At 38.1% G+C, this 14,584-nt stretch overlaps 1 long non-coding RNA gene across 1 annotated transcript in view; it reads right to left on the reverse strand.

Moving 5' to 3' along the window:
• The window catches only part of LOC102458251 (uncharacterized), a 32,369-nt gene that overhangs the window by 6,639 nt on the left and 11,146 nt on the right, over positions 1 to 14,584 (reverse strand). The window contains exon 2 of the long non-coding RNA XR_001367688.4: positions 7,633 to 7,856. This is a non-coding gene — a long non-coding RNA (uncharacterized LOC102458251). The remainder of the gene's footprint in view (positions 1 to 7,632; positions 7,857 to 14,584) is intronic.

Here is a 14,584-nt window from a genome sequence, read left to right on the forward strand (position 1 = left end):
TTGCTTGTAAGTTAACATGTTTTGACAGCCATGACTATTGAGGTTCCCTTTAGTCTATATTCAAACACCCGGTACAGTGCAACATCAATGGTGCAAGAAACTGTAACTGTGGTTCCAACTTGCCCTGACATGTGCACCAAATAGGCATTCAGTGCTAGATCCTCAGCTGGTAAATCGATATAATTACCTGGACTTCAATGGCATAACACAGGTTTACACCAGTTGAGAATCTGCCCATAGTCTTCCTCTTCACTGAATCATTGTCATCTGTATTGAGCCTGACAACACAGGTTAACTAGTGCCAGCTGTGATAGACGGCCATTTACTGGTATAAATTACTGTTGCACCATTGAAATCGCTGTAGCTGCAATAAGTAACAGGAGCTGAGAATCTGGCCCAGAGGTTTTTTTTACAATGAGGATTCTTGTCCTGTTGGAACTGTGTGTAAACCACCAATTGATTTCACATAAACTACCAAACAGACATTAGATTAACTTGCAGTCACTGCCAGCTTGTGTCAAATTAGACGGTTGAGGCAGAAGTGAATGACTCTGGATCCATTACCAACTCTCTGAGCCATCCAGTCCCTGCCTTATAATATATATGTCACAACATTCTAAGGAAAAGCTAACAAATTTAACTTCTAAAGAAGAAAACAGCAGGAGAACAAAAGTAATGCTAATAACAATCACATATAAATATAGTGTTTTACATTTCTAACAATTGTGCAGATCCATGTTTATTAGCGATAACTTGGACACTTACTTCTGTGAAAATTACTGTTCTCTGATAACCTTATATACTAAATGCACTGCTGGTTGATGGGTGAAACAGCATGAGAGTTTTCTCTGAATTTCATTTCTGGTATTTGTCAAAATTTCATTTTCATTAACATTTTCCATCCTATTGCAATACCTCTTGGCTGTTTTAAATGGAGCTGTAATAAATATTAATTCTAAAGTTAAATTAGAGGCAAGTAAAGCACCCCTCAAAATAAAGCAAAAGTCTGATAGGTTGTGTCAAAAGGAGTTCATGTTATTATTATTATTGTTATTTATTATTTGTTAAGCAGTGACAATGCACTCAGTTCTGCTGTTTAAGTTCTATAGAGCAAGTTTTACTGATTAGCTTCTAAGGACAACATACTGTACTAGAAGATACTTGACAGCTATCAAGACTCTCATTTTCAAGACTCACTTAGCAAAACAATTATGCGCCTGTTTTGTATGCAGGTTTTCATGGGGAAAAAAGTAGAAAATGCATAAACTGAGGAAATATCATGATTTTGTGTTCACTGATTTTCTCACCTCGCCTCATTTACCACATTCTGCCAATCGTGTTTCCAGTGAGGCTTGGGTATGTTTTAAAGCCCTGATCCTACAAACATTCATGCACCTTTTAGTTTTCAGAATACATGTATCAAAGATAAGCACATATGTAAATGTTTGCAGAATCAGGGCCTAATTATGCAAGCAGAGCAACTGGAAAAAAAGTGGGACTATGTATAGAATGCTACTTAATGTGAATACAAATGACAGAATTGAATCCAAGGCAAACAAAACTTTGGGTGTGTCTCCAAGTTTTTCACTATCATGACAAAGCAGTTCAGACACCATTAAACAGATTTTCCCTCTCCGGTACTGACACACCTCTAAAAAGTCATAAACAAACACAATATACCTCCTCTATCCTGTACCTCTTAGAGGTCACTTCAGCCTTCAGTACCCAGATTTGCGGATAAAGTTCTACCGAGTAAGTTTTAGGGTATGTCTGTTCGTACTGCACTGCAATGATAATACGGATGCACTGTTGCAAAATGTCTGATGAAAACACTCAGTGCCAATGGTAAAGAGCCCTCCCATTAGCATAAAAAACCTCAGTGAGTAGCATAAGCTCTCTTACAGTCAGCGCTGTGAATGAATGCTTATGCCAATATAATTTATATTGTTCGGGGGTGAAGAGGGGGTTATTTGCACTTCTGAGTGACATAAATTATGCCGACATAAGTTGTAGTGTGCACATAGTCTTACTGAAGGCTGCCTTAACTAGTCTTTTAGCTGTAATGGGTTTCTGTGGGCCATGACACTACCAGAGAATAGCTGGAGCACAGAAATGCACTGCCTGCAGAGGCATAGAGGTGGCTAAGCTGATTCTATCCTGACTGAGAGCCAAGGGTACTCCTAAGGATGGACAGACATTGTGCCTATTTTACTGCCACTTTAATGCAGTTTAAAGGAAACACAATGCAGCTCTCTCTGTGTCATTTGTGAACCATATGCATGAAGAACTGCAGCTTTGCAAGAGCAGGCACTTGAATGGAAATAATATTTTTGAGATTACAAAAATCAAAGGCTTCACTTCGTCCCATTATGTGTTAGGAAGAAGCTAAACACATATTGCCAATGAGCACAATAATAACATCTATTTCCTCTAACTATAATTCTGTGTAGAATTCCAGCTGTTCTAGGAAAAAATGCACGTCTCTATGTACAAACTAGAATGGTGGGCATCTCCCTAAACCCAGCCAAAACCTTTTTTTTTTTCACAACTGGAAAAGATAGGCCAGGTCTTACTTAAATCCTTTTTGAGAAGATCAAAGTGTGTGTCTAACTCAGATTGCTAAGGAAAATTTTGTCCTGATAGTGATTCTATGCTACCATAATGGTTATCATGGTCTTTAACTCAAGACTGAATTTATTCCTTAGGATGTTAATGGGTAAATCCAGGCCTCTCCCCTACTACTGCCACTGGCCTCTTTACTGTGGAATCATTCTGCTGTTCAGGACGTGCTGGTTGTGGGCAAGACAGTGTCTGTACAGCAGCATGAAGGAAGTGAGAGGGGACAAAGCATAGGCAGTCTGAGGATAGAGTGAGTCCAGGAAAACTGTATCTGACTGGGGATGGAGTGTGAGTGCCCCTCACACATAATGTCACTCATTGGGCTGACGTAGATTCATGGAGCAATGCCAAAGTTACACTGTAACTGAAAGGAAAATTTATCCCCACCTGCCCGCTGTCCATCTGTCACGCTCTCTCAGGCCAGAGCAGAGTCTGGACTTTTTTAGCTAGATCTCTAAAATAATTTATTAATTACCTTTAATTATAATTACCAATGCTAATTAATTACCATTTATTATTTTACCATAGTTTTTGTTTTCCTGACCACGTATTAACTGACACTGAAACTTTTGTAATGGGAATAACAATAAAAATAATTCCACTGATTTTGGTGCCGCTAAGAAATAAACTAATCTAAATCAGGAGTACCAGAAATGGAATCCCAAGTGTGCAGAGAAAGCATAGAACACTTGGCTAAAATTTAATGTCACATGCATTTGTATTTTAGTAGTATGTTTGTTTACTTAACAATCAGAAACATACCCAGACAACAGACATAAATGAAACACCTGCTTTTGATGAACAATGAGCAGCAAGAATCACCACAGAAGCACATTTTTGGAAAAATCCTTCCTTCTCACAGATTTTATGCTAGATTCTCTTGCATACAAGACAGCCAGGGTTTTATAGTCATCTCTTATTTTCTCAGAATGCACTGCTCTTAAAGAAGGATTACAGACTTTTTTTACGTTGCATCATAGAAATGGGCACACACTTAACCAGAAGCATGTCAAGAACGGATGAATCAATTCAGCTAAAAACAAAAACATTCTTTCCTCGATCACCATCACCACTAAAATTTCAATCACAATTTAAACTAAACCCTAATCTAATTTTTATTAGGGGCTGAAAAATGAGATTAATTTCCCATCACTCACCCGCAATTTTTATTTTCTGCATCTATATACTTCACTCAAGACAAAAACTGAAGGCAGCAGGGAAACATAGGCTGGTTGTGCAGTATTTCTGTTCCAAATGGAGACTTAATATCTTGCAGGATATTAAGGAAGCGTTGCGCTTTACATAGGAAAAACACCTTGCAAAGCTCACCATTGTTGGAAAGGGAGAGCATATCTCTGCTACAGCCTTTTAAAGGTGTGTAGCATACCCTTGCTCACATATATGTGCAGGGATGGGGAATGCCTATTCTCATTATACTTGAAGCCTAATTTTTCTAGTACCCACAGTTGGACAGTTCAGGTGAGGGTCAGCTAAGATAAGTGTGCACCTAGATCAAACCTCCTTTTGAACTTCAGCCAGTTCTATTTAGCTGGGGCAGTATACACTGTTAGAAGAACACTAAAGTTTCAGAGTAAAGCCCTGCAACATCAGAAAATACCAAAGTTACAGCTGACCAACACAACTTGAGCTCAGCCCTCTCCTGAGTGCACATTCCAATGCGGTCCTACAGTGCAATTGCGCCTGAATAGCGGCGAGGAGTCCTGTGGCACCTTATAGATTAACCTCTGATACTTGCCCCTCATAGTCATTACTTCCCCAGGAAAGTGCAGGAAGCGTTGTGCTTTACATAGGAAAATCACCTTGCAAAGCTCACCATTGTTGGAAAGGGAGAGCATATCTCTGCTACAGCCTTTTAAAGGTGTGTAGCATACCCTTGCTCACATATATGTGCAGGGATGGGGAATATAACCCTATTTCCTCTTTTCCCTTCCCTTTTGAGGTAGCTAGTGCCTTTAGAGCTCTAGAAGGTAACAGTCATCTCTGTTGTTAAGGACAGTTGTTCCCAGCCACTCAAATGGCTGTGTCTAGACTGGCCAGTTTTTCCGGAAAATCAGCCGCTTTTCCGGAAAAGCTTGCCAGCTGTCTACACTGGCTCCTTGAACTTCCGCAAAAGCACTGACTTCCTACTGTAAGAAATCAGTGCTTCTTGCGGAAATACTATTCTGCTCCTGTTCAGGCAAAAGTCCCTTTTGCACAAAGCTTTTGCACAAAAGGGACAGTGTAGACAGCTCAGATTTGTTTTCCGCAAAAAAGCCCTGATCGCAAAAATGGTGATCGGGGCTTTTTTGCAGAAAAGCGCGTCTAGATTGGCACAGACGCTTTTCCGCAAAAAGTGCTTTTGCAGAAAAGCATCCATGCCAATCTAGACGCTCTGTTCCGAAAATGTTTTTAACGGAAAACTTTTCAATTAAAAGCATTTCCGGAAAATCATGTCACTCTAGACGCAGCCAAAGAGAACCATGAAGACTTTCTATACCTTCTCCTTCCCTTGTGCAGACATACAGAGGCCTGATAAAATCTACCCTTTAACTGGAAATAAATAAATAAGCGAACAAACAATACTTCTTGTTTCTATGAGGCTAAATATTTGCTGAGTGCATAGGAGACCCTAATAGCAGCATTCAGTGTTAACTATAGCTATAGTCCCTCCATTTTAATTCTTAATCACTTTTTCCTTGGGCCTGAAGCAAACATATTTTCTAACACAGTGGAACTCTGCTCCCTCTCACAGACAATGGAGTCTGCACCTCAGACAGGGGACAGAAAGAAAAATCTTCCACAGATCCTGCTGTGGGAGTTCCAACAGATTAAACAGATTAAAACAGACCTGTCAGACATCAAAATTAGTAGGGTTGCAAGGGATGTCAGTCAGGGGAGGATTCAGCCCACTGAACACAGACAGGACAAAACAAAACCCCATACAACACAGGCAAACAGCACCCAGTTTCCAGGAAAACAAAATCCTCAAATTAGATTTTTCCTGACAACATTTATTTCCCTTGTCCTGATTAAAATGAAAAATATCACATTCACCACTTTACCTTAATGAATGGGATCTGTGCATTATAATCCCATTGACATACTCATGATAACATCTGGGACTTAAAAATTACAGGCCAAGACCTCAGCTGGGGTAAATCAGCATCACTTTGTTGGCTTCAGGAGCTGAGCACTGGTTTATACCAACTGAGGATCTGTCCTCAGGAGCTGCATCTTTGAATACCTCTTCTCCCATTTTTTCATAATTTCCATTGGGTTTAAGGTGACTTTTCATTTCTAGCATATGTGGTTGAATGATTAGGAGAATTTGTATTTATTTTAAATCATGCCAAATGTAATGGAAAATGATGTTGCTATGATTTTGTTCAAGCTTGGTTCTGATTATTGATCTGAATCAGTAACTGCAGTAACACAATTATTTTTTATTTAATAAATATATTTGTATAATAAAGCGATAGTGTTGGCTGGAAATCACAGTTCTGTCTGAAAATTGTTTTCCTACTACTATTACAAGTAGCACCCAATATTAGGCTATGTCTACACTACAAAGAAACATCAGAAAAAGATACATAAATTGTGAACCACAATTTGCGTAACTTTTTCCACTTTTCTTCCAAAAGAGGCTTTTCCGACATTTGGCCCATTTACATGGGGCCAAATGTTAGGGGAAAAACCTCTTTCAGAACATTCCTTCTTCCTCATAAAATGAGGTTTACAGGGATGCTGAAAAAACGCATCTGCTTTTCAAAAAAAAAATTCAGAAAAGCAGACGTGTTCCTTGAACACGGTATCCTGGAAAAGCTCTGTAATCTAGATGTACCCTTAGTCTAACTAAAAGGGATTGTCAAAAAGAAAAAAGTTCATCTTCTTCATTTCTTTGTACATTTTACAGCACTATGTGCATAGTCAGTTTCACTGCTTCTCACCTATAATTATTTAAATGAAACTCCTTCTTCTTGTTGTTTGTGTGAATCAGTCACATAGCAGCGAGGGATACAGAAACATTTAAAAATAAAAAACAGAGTAGTGAAACCACAAAACCTGGCAGATTGTGAGACAGGTACCTGAAACTACTCTCTACCTTTTTTATAAACAGATTTCAAATTCATGATGTCCCTTTAATATAAATAATGTGCTAATGAAATAAGTATAAAATTGCAAGATTTATAAAAAAAATTAATTTAAGAATACCATCTGTGTCACACTCAGCCTAACAATAAAATCATTTCAGAGCCAAAATATCATAGTGTGCTTCCAAGCACAAGTTATACATAAATGGAATTGACTAGCTTGTAGAATAAGATTGTGTTTGTTCAAATGAGGAATGAATGCCTGGGTTCAAATTTGGCTTAGATCACACAGGCAAGGATTATCATATGTGATTTAAACTAGTTGGGACTAAACATTTTTTCCATATGACAAAACCATCACACATATTGGTGCAGGAGGTAATCGCCACAAAAGGGAAATCCAGGAATGAAGGTAAAAAGTTTCTGAGGTCAGAAATGGGATATGTTCCAACAGCTCTTAGACAAATTATGTGGCTCTTAATTCTATAATCCTCAAAGGGAGTTTAGTCTGAATAAGTAACACAGAATTTAATTCCGTGGTTGGAAGGCTTGATTAAAGCATACGTACGGCAAGAGAAGTTTAGATTCTTACTTCTTACTCTGAAGAATCATAACCAGAATCAAAACTTCTCCCTCTTTTGTGGAATAAGATCTCAAAGTACAGGACTGTCTGGGCATGATGTGGCAATATTTGTGTTGCAATACATTGTTGTTAGAACTTTTACAGAACATGAACTCACAAAAGTGCACGGACCAGACCCTCATATGGTGCAAATCAGTGTCCACTGACTTATACCAGCTGAAAATCTGAGAGCAAATCCTTTTCACCAACTATGTTACAATGGAGATTGGTTTAAATACCCATTCATCAGTAGAGCATATGCCCACAATATGGCCCATATTCTACAGCTGCTCTGCTCACCTATCTCTTCAAGGGAATATTTCTGCATCCTGAGCAGCTCTGGACTGAGACCCCATATCTAGTAATTTCTTCTCAAATACTGATTTTTTTTTTAAATCTTGTCTTAGGGACTGACAGTGATGCTCACGCACAATGGATCCCATCACAAAGGATGCTGAAGTGTTACTTGGAGACACAGAGCTTTTGAAATCCATATGGACAAGTCTGAAGAACATGGTAGCAGCCTATAAAAAAAATAGATAATTAGAGTTCATTCACAAGTATAACTTATAACAGTCAGTTCTGTAGTTTAAAAGTCATGCTCAAATGGAAATAATTGCGTTTTCACATTGAGGCCACATTAAAATGTCCACTAGTGGTAAAGGTTTTCCCCTATATTTTGATTAAACATTTAATTTTAAGAACATTAATATATAAAAAGTTAAAGTGCTTAATAAACATCCTGAAGCGTGGTGTGCTGTATTCATATTATGGAGGTATGAGCCTACTGCAAGCAACATTCAAATGCAATCAAAGAGGATCTGAGCTTAACTGAGCTCTCACATGACAGTTTGGATCATCTCAGATCCCTTCCAATGCAGATAAAATAGCATCAAAAGCAGAGAGGCTTTTTTCTTTCTTCCAAGGATGAAAACACAACATCATTAGTCAAATTTACTCTGAACTTCCGCCTCCTCATGTTGATTTGTACTCAGGTTGAGTAAACATATCTTTCCATCATGGTAAATAAATGTAAAAGCCTATCAGTAACTTAATTGCTTAACGAATGATGCAGTGTAGGGTGTAACATGCTTTTTTTTTTTTTTTTTACTATAGCATTGAAGATAAAGATCTCTCGAAATGTCCTATTATATACCTTGGCAGTAAAAATCTAATCTTAGTTGAAACTTTACTTATAAAATTTCAACTCAGGAGAGTTTTCTTTTTCAGCTTTGAAATAAAATCACCATAGATAATTTTTAAGATGCAAAAATATAAAATTGTTTATTGATTGAGAAGACTTTCTCTTGTACTGTGCATCACAGAAAAATGAAATTTGACAAACGTGTTGTCTGTAATAAGGATGGATTGTATTTAGAGCATTAGAAACACCCTAAAATATAAAAATGACAAAGATTATTTCACATTGATTTTTTAGCTTGCAGATATCATGTGAAATTCTAACCTCACATGCATGGCAAACATCTAGACTCATCTGAGACCATCTACACTTTACTGTCCTGCCACGTCTTTAGGTTTGGATTGAGGGGATCCAAGGGAGGAGGCAGCTGTTCTTCTTAAAATAAAGTAGTTCAATAGAGGAGTTGTGAAAAGAGCTTGAATGCATGATATGTATCTAAGGTCAAAATCTGGCTCCTGGTGGGCATGTGTATAGAGTGCCCATGCACAGCTTCCAGACTGACATGATAAAGGCTATAAAGGAACTGTAAAACTCTAACCAATTACAATCTAACCAATTACACAAATAGCACAATAGGCCAACACATCTTTACAGTTAATGCTTCTTCAAAAGCTATACAAGTGTCAGATTATGTATTTGTCTTATAAACTGTCATTTTATAAATAATAACATTAATAATTATTAATAATAACATAAGTAATAATTACTGACAGCCCATAATAAGAACATACGAATGGCCAGACTGGGTCAGACCAAAGGTCCATCTAGCCCAGTATCCTGTCTTCTGACAGTGGCCAGTGCCAGATGCCCGAGAGGGAATGAACAGGCAATCATTGTGTGATCCATCCTTTGTTGCCTATTCCCAGCTTCTGGCAAACAAAAGCTAGGGACACCATAAATATAATAATAAATATAGAGCATCTTGAGAAATATTATGGGTATAGTGGGTATTGTGGCTTAATTATATATTCTTATACCAGCTTCTCTCAGAAACTAAAGGATAAACGTTCAGTCAGTAATTCTGTTGTCCATTTTGTTGATGGCTTTCACCGGAATCTCATCTTGTTCAATCAGTTAGCAATGGTGAGGGTATGACATAGTTAGCCACATCTGCCACACCTAATGTTATCCAAAAAAACCTGAACTTGCCAGAAATGATTGTCCCTGACGGCAGGACCCTAAAGTTTATTGTCAGTTCTCTTGTCACTGACATGAGTGAATCAAGGATGTAGTATCAGACTATGGAGCAGTATCTTCCCCATCTGGTTCAGAGGGGTAGCCAAGATAGTCTGTAACAGGAAAAACATTAAAAATAACAAATAGACTAGTAGCACCTTAAATATCAACAAAACATTTATCTGGGTTAGAAATATGGAGCTATGACATGACCTTGACTCAACACTTGCATATACAAATTGTCCTTCCTCTCTCATTTGCCCATGCTAAACCAAAACCTAAACCTGTGAATGCAAATCTGGTAATTAGATACATTGTAAGTGCAAAAATTGCATTTGTTAAAATTGCATGTGCTACATCTATACTGTAGCCTTCTTGTGGAAAAGCATATGCAAATGAAGCGCAGCGTGAAATATCACTGGGCTTCATTTGTATGAATAATGAACAGCCGTTTTTGCGCAAAAGGCTTTTGCACAAAAACAGCTGTTCATTACTCATACAAATGAAGCACAGCAATATTACACGCCATACTTCATTTGCATATGCTTTTCCGCAAGAAGGCTACAGTTTAGACGTAGCCTAAGTGTGTGTCTAACATGAAATGAAAAGAAGCTTCAGAGGGTAGCCGAGTTAGTCTGTACAGGATAAACTTAAAAAACAACAAATAGTCTGGTAGCACTTTATAGACTAACAAAACATGTAGATGGTATCATGAACTTTCGTGGGCACAGCCCACTTCTTCAGATGACCGGAAGAAGTGGGCTGTGCCCACGAAAGCTCATGATACCACCTACATGTTTTGTTAGTCTATAAAGTGCTACCAGACTATTTGTTGTTTTTTAAGTTTATAAAATGAAAAGACTCTGTGGCAACTCCGCCAATGAAGATAAGTAATATCACTTGTTTTTAAAATTACATTCACTTGACATATGGAAGTCACAGTCCTTCTAGAGTGACTTTTGCTTAAAATAACTTTGTTAGCACCAACATAAATCAGTTTGGAGTTCCATAACCCTCATTAGGTTAGATGAAATGAGATACCCAGAAATTTCAGTGAAGCTGGATGCTACCTCCCTAATTCATGCTTATGTGACCAAAAAACCCAGTGTTTAACCTTGAATTATCTGGCTCAATCTGATTAAAACATGACCCATAACATTAACTAAAATGTGGCTTTATACTTTATTTCAAGTGACATGTAGTATCGGGGGAAATGGTGAAAAATATTTTTGATTTGGGGTTTTTTTGAGGGTTTTTTTGTTTTTGCTCCTGACATGTTATGTGACATGACAGACTATTGTATCATGCTCATCTGTTTCATTTAATGCATAATCCACATCACAAAACACATAGACTACATCTTTACTATGCTGTTTTGTGCAAGAAATATGCAAATGAGGCAACGCGTGGAATATCGCCACCTCATTTGCATAATTCATGAGCAGCTGCTTTTTGTACAAGAGGCTTTTGCGCAGAAAGGAGCTGTCTACATGGCTCCTTTTTGCACAAAAAACCCTTTTTGTGCAAGATCCTCATGCCTGTAAAATAGAGGCATAAGGATCTTGCGCAAAAAGGGGGGTTTGCACAAAAGGGACATGTCCATACTGCTTGATTTTGCGCAAAAACCTCTTGCGCAAAAAGGATCAGAATAGACTATGCAAATGAAGCACGCAAAGTTGCCAATGAGCATTTCATTTGCATTGCCTCTTCTGCAAAAAGTTTGTAGTGTAGACAAAGCCATAATGCTTTGTTCCCTGATTTCTAACTACTGTAGTTCTCACTTATCTCTCAGAAGAAGAATAGACAGAACAAATCTGATATATTTTAATTAGAGGTCAGAGATAAATTTCTAACATTAAATATTTGCCCCTCAAAACAACTGACCATCTTCTGCCTATGTAGATTTTACAGTACACACATTGACATTTATTTGATTCATATATGCTGTTCAATTGATGAAGGGCATACTTTGCTCAATAGTCTCTTCTTTTAGTATGTCCAACACAGAGAAATACAATATCATATATTAGGAATTTGTCAGCATGCATTTCACCACTGGTTTCACATCTAAGTCTTGAGTAACTTTCTCCTAATATGGTGATAGAACATGCACTATTTAAATGAGTCCTTATTCTGAGCCTTATAAATATGCACCAGATGTATCTTTTGTAAATGTTATGTTTTTCAACATCTTAGCATTTGTGAGTAGTTGAAAGCTATGTCAGCCATGCTTTAATGGGGCATTAAAGTGTGTTGCATTCAAAGAAATGGCACACCATTGTAACAGGCAAAATTAAAAGTGCTGTCATTGGCTACATTTTCACATTATCGATTTACACTGCTTAATATGGTGCTCTGTTTTTATGTGTGCGCATTTTTACTTGATGCCTATACATCCATATACATCAGTGAAAAATAACCAGATACAAAATGATAGCAATAGTAAATAAACTGTTTCCTGAAATTGTATCAGTGTGTTTATAGTAACTGCAAGGTCGCAATTAAGTGATCCAGTAGATGTCCAGAGTTTGCCCAGGGTCAGCTTCATCGCAGAAATCTGAATTTCCTTCACTAAATTTGGAATGGAATATATGCTAACAGTATGAGAGTGTGTGTGTGTGGGTGTGTGGGTGTGTACACTGTTGTCCTCTGCTGATTGGGATCAGAAGTATTGAGCCATATTCATAGACCCTATATTGCTAACAACTCCTGTTGCTTCCGTGGTAGCAGTCTGTACATTTGGAATAGCAGGATCTGACTTGTGTCCCCGCTAACATAGAGCTCAAGGTGATTATGCTGTTCAGCATAGTAAAAACTTGCATTGTCACCCACTTGGGACAATACAATGGTAGTTTGTTATAGGCTATATGTAGTATGATGTGGAAGGGGAGCACTTAACTGTGTATCAGTGGAAAGGAAGGCTTGTGGACTTGTGGAAGAAGCAGGGAGTGTGGTCAGAGTTACTTGTAGTTTGGAGATATATAGGCAATGTGCAGACTCTGTAGATCTCCATTCGTATCTATTTGTGCCCCTTGGCTTTGTGTTGTCCCTGGGCCTCACACTGGGGAGAGTTGATGCTGGGATAGTGGCTCCTCCAGTTGTATGTAGAGATGTAAAAGGCAGTGACTAGGGATGTAAACTGTTAACCAGTGAACATGCCTCTTACTGGCATGCTTACCTGGGTAACCAGTTAACTGACAGGGGGCTCGGCCGGCCTGGCTGGAGGAGCCCCTGCCTGCAACGCTATGTTAAGGGCTCGGCCCAGCCTTGCCAGAGCAGCCCCCCAGCCTGGTCTGCCCCAGTCTGTCTGGACCAACTCTGCCATGGAATGGACAGGGGGCACTCGGGGCCAACTGGGCCAAATGCACTGTGCCAAAAGTGGAGGGTACACCAGCCTAGCCAGGCCTATCACTCTGGTGGGGGCTGTTCTAACTCAGCTGGGCCTACCGTGCCATGCAATGAGCTGGGGGATGCTCCAGACCAGTCAGGATGGAGTAGCTCCCTGACATGGTTAACTGGTTAAACACTTTGTTTAACTACTTAACCACCTCACCAAGATTTTACATCCCTACTAGTAAGCAACTCCTCATGAAGCACATAGTGTGAGTTCACAGTGGGTCATCTGCCTCATTATGAACATTTTCTCCTTTTAAGAATTTGCACCTGATCGTATCTCAGAGAAGAGGAAAGGTTTCAACATGTTACATAGTTGCTGTTATTTGAATGCTAGGATGCCATTTGCTTTTAAGTTTCATGTTAGAACCATGCTATGCCCTTCAATTGGGCAAATCAACTCAAAGGCTGAGCCATTTGACACATCAGTAAGCATAATGGTACCCTGCATTTTTGGATATAGTTTAACGTCCTACTGCTATTTTTATTCTCAAGTTCATGGGCTTGTGAATGAGAAGAATATCACTGGATAACTGGCATTCAGAAATACGTGCAGAAAAATGTTAGATGTCTGTGTATCTGATGGAATGATCTAAAACACTCAAAAATGCAAATGCTAAACTTTTTAGCATGTACTGAAATATATCCTACAACTAATGTCATATTTCAAATATATTTAATTGTACTTGTACATTTGATATTCAAATTGGAAAACTATATCTTATTAAACACAACACTTGGCTTTGCTATTTTAATAAAAAAATATGTTGTTAAGGGAAAGAAAAGCAAAACTACTGATTCTTTTCCCTATGATGATCAAATGAGTCTTTCATGTTGTATCTTACACTTCACTTTTTAGCATTTTGAGGCAAATAGCAGATATCAAAACTTAGTAAATAATCAAAGACATACTCAGTTTTCCCAAACTGTCATGCTACTTATCTCATATTAACTGATCTCTTAGGTAGCATAAGCTTATTTAATTGCTACTGAAGATTATTTGGATGAAAAAAGAGATGACACTTTCTGTTACCTCTCAAAAAAGGCAACACTATATTCTTCAAACAGACACACACAGAGTCAAATTCAGATTTCTTACACACATGCACAAATGCTAATAGCTACTGTTACAAGATATGATAGGAGCTGCATATCTAAGAGTGCACTCAGAAACACTGACTGCACATTCTATACTTCAAATGGCTTAATTTGGAAATACAGTTTATTGCTGAGTAATCTATATTGTGTTATATTTTTAAAAAACCGTTTTCTAATATTATTTCTAAAGGGCAGTCATGCATACATAATAACTATATTTCAAAAGGTGTTTTAGTAGGTTAGCAAAGTGCATATGCATGTATCTCCACTGACATGATAGACCGTAATGGCTGCGGTCTGTCATGTCAAGCATCTGCATATTAAACAGTCCCTAAGTACACATTGACACAGCAGACCCTAATAGCTCTGAAGCTGTAACAATCT

Source organism: Pelodiscus sinensis, chromosome 1, assembly GCF_052426305.1.
Source record: "Pelodiscus sinensis isolate ZL-2025 chromosome 1, ASM5242630v1, whole genome shotgun sequence".
NCBI lineage: Eukaryota > Metazoa > Chordata > Testudines > Trionychidae > Pelodiscus > Pelodiscus sinensis.